Below are 7,414 nucleotides of genomic sequence, written 5' to 3'. Positions count from 1 at the left end.
TCACTGTATCATGGGGCACTTCACCTATTTATTATTTTTATTTTTTAACATTGTTTGGTAACAGTTACCCAACATAACCCTGAGATGAGGTTAAACGGCCTCACCCCGTGACCACACCCATGGGGATTATTCTGCCCCAGTTGGTTTGGGTTGGTCGCTAAACATAGAGTCTATAATTGCAGGCGTTCTGGAGGACGGCGTTCTCTTACCGGATAACAGGGCTCAACAGAATGTTCAGTCTTATGGTCTCCGCTGGGTGACTCTGGAACAGCCGTGCGTGTTGGAACATCCATCACAGGATCTCGTAGTGAAGAGTCGGAAGCAGAAGTCTCACCAGTATATTCCATTGTTCTTTGGGGTGGTGGCAGCAGGATATGGGGTGCGCTGAACTCTGACTCGTTCGGAGTATCCACCGACGGCTGGTTGGGGGTCGATGCTGTCGCCTGAAGAAGTTGATCGACGTGTCTTTTCCATACCAGTCCAGCAGCAGTACTGACGGTGTAAGAGACAGGACCAGATCGTTTGACTATGGTTGCAGGGACCCATCGGGGGCCAGTACTGTAGTTCCTTGCTAACACTGGCTCATCCGGAAAAAAGACTCTTTCTTTAGCCTTCTGCATTCTTTGTTGAATCTGTTTCTCCTGTTGATGCTGAACAATATCCTTCACCGTTGTCGGCTTCAGAAAGTCAAAGTTTGTTCGAAGGTTTCTTTTGAACATCAGAGAAGCGGGGGAAACTTTAGTAGTGGCATGGGGAGTATTCCTATAGCTCAACAGGAATCTATGCAATCTCTAATGAAATGATCCCTGCTCTTGAGATGTCTTCAAAGCTTTCTTCATGGTCTGCACAAACCTTTCAGCCAGACCGTTGGTCGCAGGGTGAAATGGTGCGGATCGAATGTGTTGTACGCCATTTGCTTCAAGGAAGGTAGTCATTTCTTGTGACACCAGTTGTGGCCCGTTATCTGAGACCAACTGAAGAGGAGAACCGAACCGGCTGAAAATCTCCCCCAGCCTCTCAATCGTCTTTGCAGTGGTAGTGGTTTTCATTATGGCCACTTCCGGCCACTTACTGTGGGCGTCCACACACACAAGGAGCATACAACCCTCTACAGGTCCCGCAAAATCAATGTGCACCCGATGCCATGGTTCTTCAGGAAACTCCCAGGGATGTAGAGGAGCTAGTTGGGGTGTCTTCCTAACTTCTTGGCATGAGGAACAGGTTTTGGCGGTAGTCTCTATCTCTCTCTCCACTCCTGGCCACCAGAAATAACTCCTTGCTATCTCCTTCATTCGAACTATTCCACTGTGACCTGCATGGAGCTGTTGCAGAACAGATTTACGCAATGATGAATAACCACCCTCCTCCCCCACAATAAGCAACCAGATTGCACCAACAGTTCTGCTCTCCTGGAGAGATAAGGTTGAATACTGGGGGCATCGCTACCTGATCTACCCCCCATCACCATGTCCATCACCGCAGACAGGACAGGGTCAGTGCGAGAGGCCCTCCTCACATGAGCAGCAGAAACTGGCGCACCATCCACCTGACTGAAGTAAAAGATTTCTGCTGCCCGCGGCTCAGGCCTGGTGATAGGAAGAGGCAGCCTGGACAGGGCATTGGCGTTGCCGTGCAGGTCAGCCTTGCGATACTTGATGTCATACGAGTGTGCCGACAAGAGCAACGCCCACCGCTGCATGCGACTCGCGGCAAGTGAGGGTAACCCAGTGTGCGACCCCAGGATGGTCGTCAGGGGTCGGTGATCTGTCAGCAATGTAAATTGTCTCCCATACAGGTACTGATGGAACTTGCGAACCCCATAGACGATGCTCAACGCCTCCCTCTCTATCTGAGCATAGTTAGTCTCTGCTTTGTTCAAGGTCCGTGATGCAAATGCTATAGGCCTCTCTACCCCGTTCGGCATTAAATGTGAAATGACCGCCCCCACTCCATACGGGGATGCATCGCAGGCCAACTGAATGGGGAGTGATGGATCGAAATGGGTCAGTACCCCTGACGTCACTAATGTCTCCTTTGTTTTCTGAAAAACCTCTTGACAGGCATCACTCCAACTCCACTTCTTTCCTTGACAAAGTAGGTCATGCAGCGGCTTGAGCCTGGATGACAAGTTCGGTATAAAACGGCCATAATAATTCAGTAAGCCCAAGAATGAACGTAATTGGCTAACATTCTCTGGCGGCGGGGCATCCACTATCGCTCGAACCTTTGACGGCGCAGTATGCAACCCTCGGGCATCAATTACATGTCCCAAATATTCAACAGACAGTTGAAAAAATTCGCACTTGTCTTTGCGAACCCTGAGCCCATACTCTTTCAGCCTTTGAAGAGCAGCATCCAAATTGTCCAGATGTTCTGGGTCCGTACTTCCTGTGCAAAGAATATCGTCCAAATAGCACTGTACACCAGGGAGGCCATGTAGGATCTGATCCATGGCACGTTGGAAAAGTGCAGGGGCTGATGTGATCCCGAAAGGAAGTCGACAATATCTGAAAAGCCCCTTTTGTGTAGTTATGGTGAGCAAGTCTTTAGAATCCTCATGAACGTGCATTTGTAAGTAGGCTTGGTTAAGGTCTATTTTGCTAAACTTTTGCCCCTTACTCAGCCCGGCAAACAAATCGTCAATGCGGGGAAGAGGGTACTGCTCTGCTGACAGTACAGGGTTCAGTGTCACTTTAAAATCTCCACAGATTCGTATTTCTCCCGTCTTCTTGGGTACAGGAACTATGGGCGTGGCCCACTCGCTGACAGTCACCGGTTCCAAAACACCACTTTTAACTAAGGCGTCCAACTCATCCCCCACTTTTGATCGAATAGCATATGGTGCAGACCTGGCCTTCATAAACTTTGGTGTTGTTTCCGGTTTAATATTTAGCTTGACAGTAATGTCCTTCATACTGCCCAACTCCTTCCGGAAAACCTCATCATGTTTCCTCAAAATAGCAGCTAGACTAGTAGCTGTTGGTGATACCATTTTTACAGTGTGCCAGCTTAGCTTCATTTTCTCTAGCCACACACGTCCCAGAATAGCCGGGTAATCACCTTTAACAATATAGATGGGGAGCTTCCTCACCTGATTGTTACTCTGTACCACGACATCAGTCATTCCTGCCATGGGTACAGGTTCCCCTAGATAGGTTTTGAACCTAGTATCAGACGGTCGCAGCGGAAGGTGTCCCAAAACTTTTTTGTAAACCCCCTCTGAGATGATGGATGCTTTTAAATTAGTGTCTATTTGCATACTCTCTGGGTGCCCCTCCAGCATGGGCTCCACCCAGTAACCTTCTGAATCTTCATCCATCTTCATTATATTCAGTGTGTGTACACTCATCTCCTGTTCTCTGTCCGAAGAATCGCTGGACACTATCTCCCTTTGTCTCACAGTGTGCACCTGTGTTTTCCTCCTGTTCTTCATAGAGTCATGTATGTTGGCACACTTTGATGTTTTCTCCTTGTTCTTTTTTCTTAAGCAGGCCCGCTCGATATGGCCTCTTCTTCCACAACTACGACAGTCCATATCCTTACACCAGCATGACGTGGCTAGGTGTCCTGATTTTCCACAACGGAAACATGTCCCTTGTCCACTAGGTCTATCCGTTTGAACTTTATGCACTCCGCCTGTAGCGTTCATTTGGTGAGCCTCCTTTGAGGCCATTTCCACGGCGACACTGATTTCAATGACTTTCTGCAACGTCGGGTTACTTTCGGTCAGCAGTTTCTTCTGAGCGGCTTCATTTCTCAGTCCGAGGACCAATCTGTCTCTTAATGCGTCATTTAAACCTTGCCCAAATTCACAATGTTCAGCCATTTTCCTCAGCGCTGCAACAAACATGGTAACAGATTCCCCCTCTTCTTGATTTCGTCTGTGGAATCTAAACCTTTCTGCGAGCATTAATGGTTTGGGTGAAAAATGCTGGGTCAGAACATCCACTGTTTCTGCATAGGTTTTGGTCCCCGGTTTGGTGGGCTGCAGCAGGTCACGTAACAAATTAAATGTCTTTGGACCCATCACTGACAAAAATGTGGGTACTATTTTATCATTAGCAATGCCATTTGCCAATACAAAATAGTCAAAACGTTCTGCATATGCACTCCACTGTTCCACATGCTCATCAAAAGGGCCAATATTACCAACAACTCCTGCCATTTTCCTTTCAGGCTCCTGGTTATTTGCAATATCCTCTGACAATTCTTCCTCCTCAGACGGTCCTCCTTCCGGTGATGTCACACGTCTCGTCTCCTCTTCTTTTATTCCTCTTCGCGCTATTCACAACAGACGCAGGCTGTGACGCGCCAAATGCCAACTAGCCGCATTAGCTTCTCCTCAGTAAAACACTGCCACTCGTAAAACTTGACTACACGCACACATTCCAGACACACCGCGCCCGTGGGATCTCAAACCACCTCGTCGCCACTTGTTATATATGTCCCCATTATTTGTAGGTTTGTCTACATACCAATAAGTAGACGGCACGGAGCTATTTCTTAGCGTGTCTTTATTTTAGCCGGCACGTCAATACAACGACACAACATCCCGGTTCCCATCATGCATTGCTTACAACTACGGCAAGTTGCGATGTCCAAAAACATAACAATGTAGATCACTAAAAGTGTTTTAAATACAGAAAACTCATAATATGACCCCTTTAAAACAGGGGTGTCAAACTCATTTTAGCTCAGGGGCCGCATGGAGGAAAATCTGTGCACACGCATGCCGGACTATTAAAACCATGGCATTAAAACTAAAAAATAAAGACAACTTCAGATTGTTTTCTTTGTCTTACTTTGGCCAAAAACAGAACAAACACATTCTGAAAGTATTAATGTGGAACCCCAAAAATGTACTGTGGGACCCCAGTTTTATGACTTGATGGGTTACCAATTTGAAAATTCCTATTGCCAACACTGATGGAGTATTGGTGCGTGCAAAACAGCAGCAGGCGGCTGTGGCCTGCGGGCTGATTCTAATACTAATCAAATGTCATCCCAGGGGCCATAGATAATTTGTTCATTCAGATCTGGCCCGCGGGACTTGACTTTGACACCCCTGCCTTTAAAATGATAATGAGGGTATTGTTAAGTCTATAGACGGGTGGAAGGAGATGGCACAACAGCAGAAGTTCAACTCAATATATATTTATTGAGTGATTGATGAATACATAGGGTGTGTATGCTACTATGTGTTTGAATGTGAGCTATGTGCTGGGATTAACATATGAAGATACCTTAAGGGGTGTTGTCAAGTGTGTTGAATGAGGGCGTCCAAATCCAGAGGAAAGAGGCAGGGAAGTCCGATGTCCAAACGGGGGTCATGGTGCAGGAGAGAGCAAGTCCAGTGTCCAAACGGGGTCGTGGTAGGAGAGCGCAAGTCCGGTGTCCAAAGGGGGTCGTGATGCAGGAGAGAGCGTCCGAGGTCCAAGCAGGGTGTCGATATCAGGAGGGCAATCCGGGTCCAGGGGGAAAAGGAAGTTGGCACTGAGACACGAGCCTGGGGAACAAAAGGGAGACGAAGATGATCAGACCTGGACACAAGGAAACAAGCTACAAGAAATAATACTGGTGGGAAGTCAGAGACGTGAAGCTTACTGTGAACAGGGCTACGTTCCGACGTCGATTAGTCAGCGGCGAGGCTCTTTATCCTGTTGTCCGTAATCACTGCCAGCTGTGCTGATCGAAGATTTCCGCCGGCTGCGGCGGCATGTGGGCGCGGTCTGCGCAGCGTGTTTGGGGGCGTGTCCAGAAGCGCTCACAGTGGAGCCGCTGAGTGCTCCTGCAGAAGAGGGAAAGGCAGACTGCGCATGTGCTGTAACAGGTATTTTGTCTGTTTCTTTGTCGTTGCGTGGTAGGGGTTGGACGACTTCAGATTTTTTAGGGTGGACTAGTCACTGATGATAGTCAAGTCGATGTCGATAGTCGCTGATGATGTCATTCATATTTTTCCCCTTCATGAATAAAAGCAAAGTAGGAGGGAATGCACAGGAATCACTCAGAATTCCTCCTGCATGGTTGCTAGTGCTTCTGCTGTTTTGCACTACGATGCTACGGAGCTCTTCGAAGCAAAGCATGGCTTCTATTTTTACTGAATGTCCGAGCAAAAGTGCAACAATTTTACATTGACAAGGGTAGCAGAACGGGACAGGAAGTCATTGAAAATCCATCCATTTTCTACCGCTTGTCCCTTTTGACATCGCGGGGGGTGCTGGAGCCTATCTCAGCTGCATTCGAGCGGAAGGCGGGGTACACCCTGGACAAGTCGCTACCTCATCACGTTGAACATGTAAACACAAATTACATAATTGTCATAATAAAACGCTCCGTCTGTTGATGACTGCATCTGTATCGCAGATTAATGTTTGCGCTTTAAAAAATGATCATGCATTTTAGTCCATCCATTCTCTATCGCTTCAGTTCAGGCTTGGCTCCGGGTGCAAGGCTTGAGCCAATCTTGTGAGGTCAAGAAGTAAACGCCCCGCCTCGTTGAAGGGTATGCCCTTCATCAGATCTGGTCAAAATACGGCCCGCGGGCCACATGCGGCCCATTAAGATTTTCAATCTGGCCCGCCGGACGTTCTACATTATTTTTTTAGACCTTTAACATCAAAACTGTATTTGCCATTATGATGTGCAGTGCTGTTTTTAAATGACCGTAAGTCTTGAACTATAGAAAGTATTTAAATGGTTGAAATCCGTGCTTTTGGGTGTTATACGAGTTATTACGGTAATCTACGTCACAGCAGCTCAGCCCAGGAACATAGTAGAGCGGGCGAGGTTTGTTTTCAGGTGTGTGTCAGGAACAGATGCAGAAGCAAATTTTTACAACACATTTCTGCATAAAAGTGATAATATATCATATTGTAGGTGTTTATTACACTTTGCATTCATATTTTCCTGTTAAATGTTTGTTGTGTTTTACTTGATTGTAAAAGATACACAACTATCAAGGAGCTGGTCTGAGAAGTAAAAGAGGAGCGATGTTCATATGTTGTTAATATTCAGTGTTTTATTGTTCATAGTTAAGATTGTAAATCCCACTTTATTTTAATGTACATTCGGACATTGTGACTTTTGGTATCAGTGTTCCTGAAAAAAAGGGACCCAAACACACATACTGTATAGCAGATTTTTACAGCTAAATGTGTATATATAATTTATACACACATACACATTAGCCCCCTAGACAAATTTTTTCTCTTAATGTGGCCACCGAGTCAAAATATTTGCCCAACTCTGCTCTACATTCTTGAAAGGTGCACCCAGAATTTTTCTTTCATTATAATCTCTCACACAAAGTACATTTCTCTTCCTTATTTGCAGCCATTGTGGGCGTTAATTGTGTGCAAATTCAGCTTGTCGATTGACTGTGATCAACCAATCAGAGAACAGAAAAAGCTGACGT

General features: G+C 46.4%; 1 pseudogene; it reads right to left on the bottom strand.

Moving 5' to 3' along the window:
- Positions 1-228: 228 nt before the first annotated feature.
- On the bottom strand, positions 229-4,027 carry LOC133649178 (uncharacterized protein K02A2.6-like; annotated as a pseudogene).
- Between the last annotated feature and the right edge of the window lie 3,387 nt (positions 4,028-7,414).

The sequence above is a fragment of the Entelurus aequoreus genome, linkage group LG04 (genome assembly GCF_033978785.1).
Source record: "Entelurus aequoreus isolate RoL-2023_Sb linkage group LG04, RoL_Eaeq_v1.1, whole genome shotgun sequence".
Lineage (NCBI taxonomy): Eukaryota > Metazoa > Chordata > Actinopteri > Syngnathiformes > Syngnathidae > Entelurus > Entelurus aequoreus.
The sequence above is the reverse complement of the archived record's forward strand: the minus strand, read 5'-3'. Positions and strand labels throughout refer to the sequence as shown.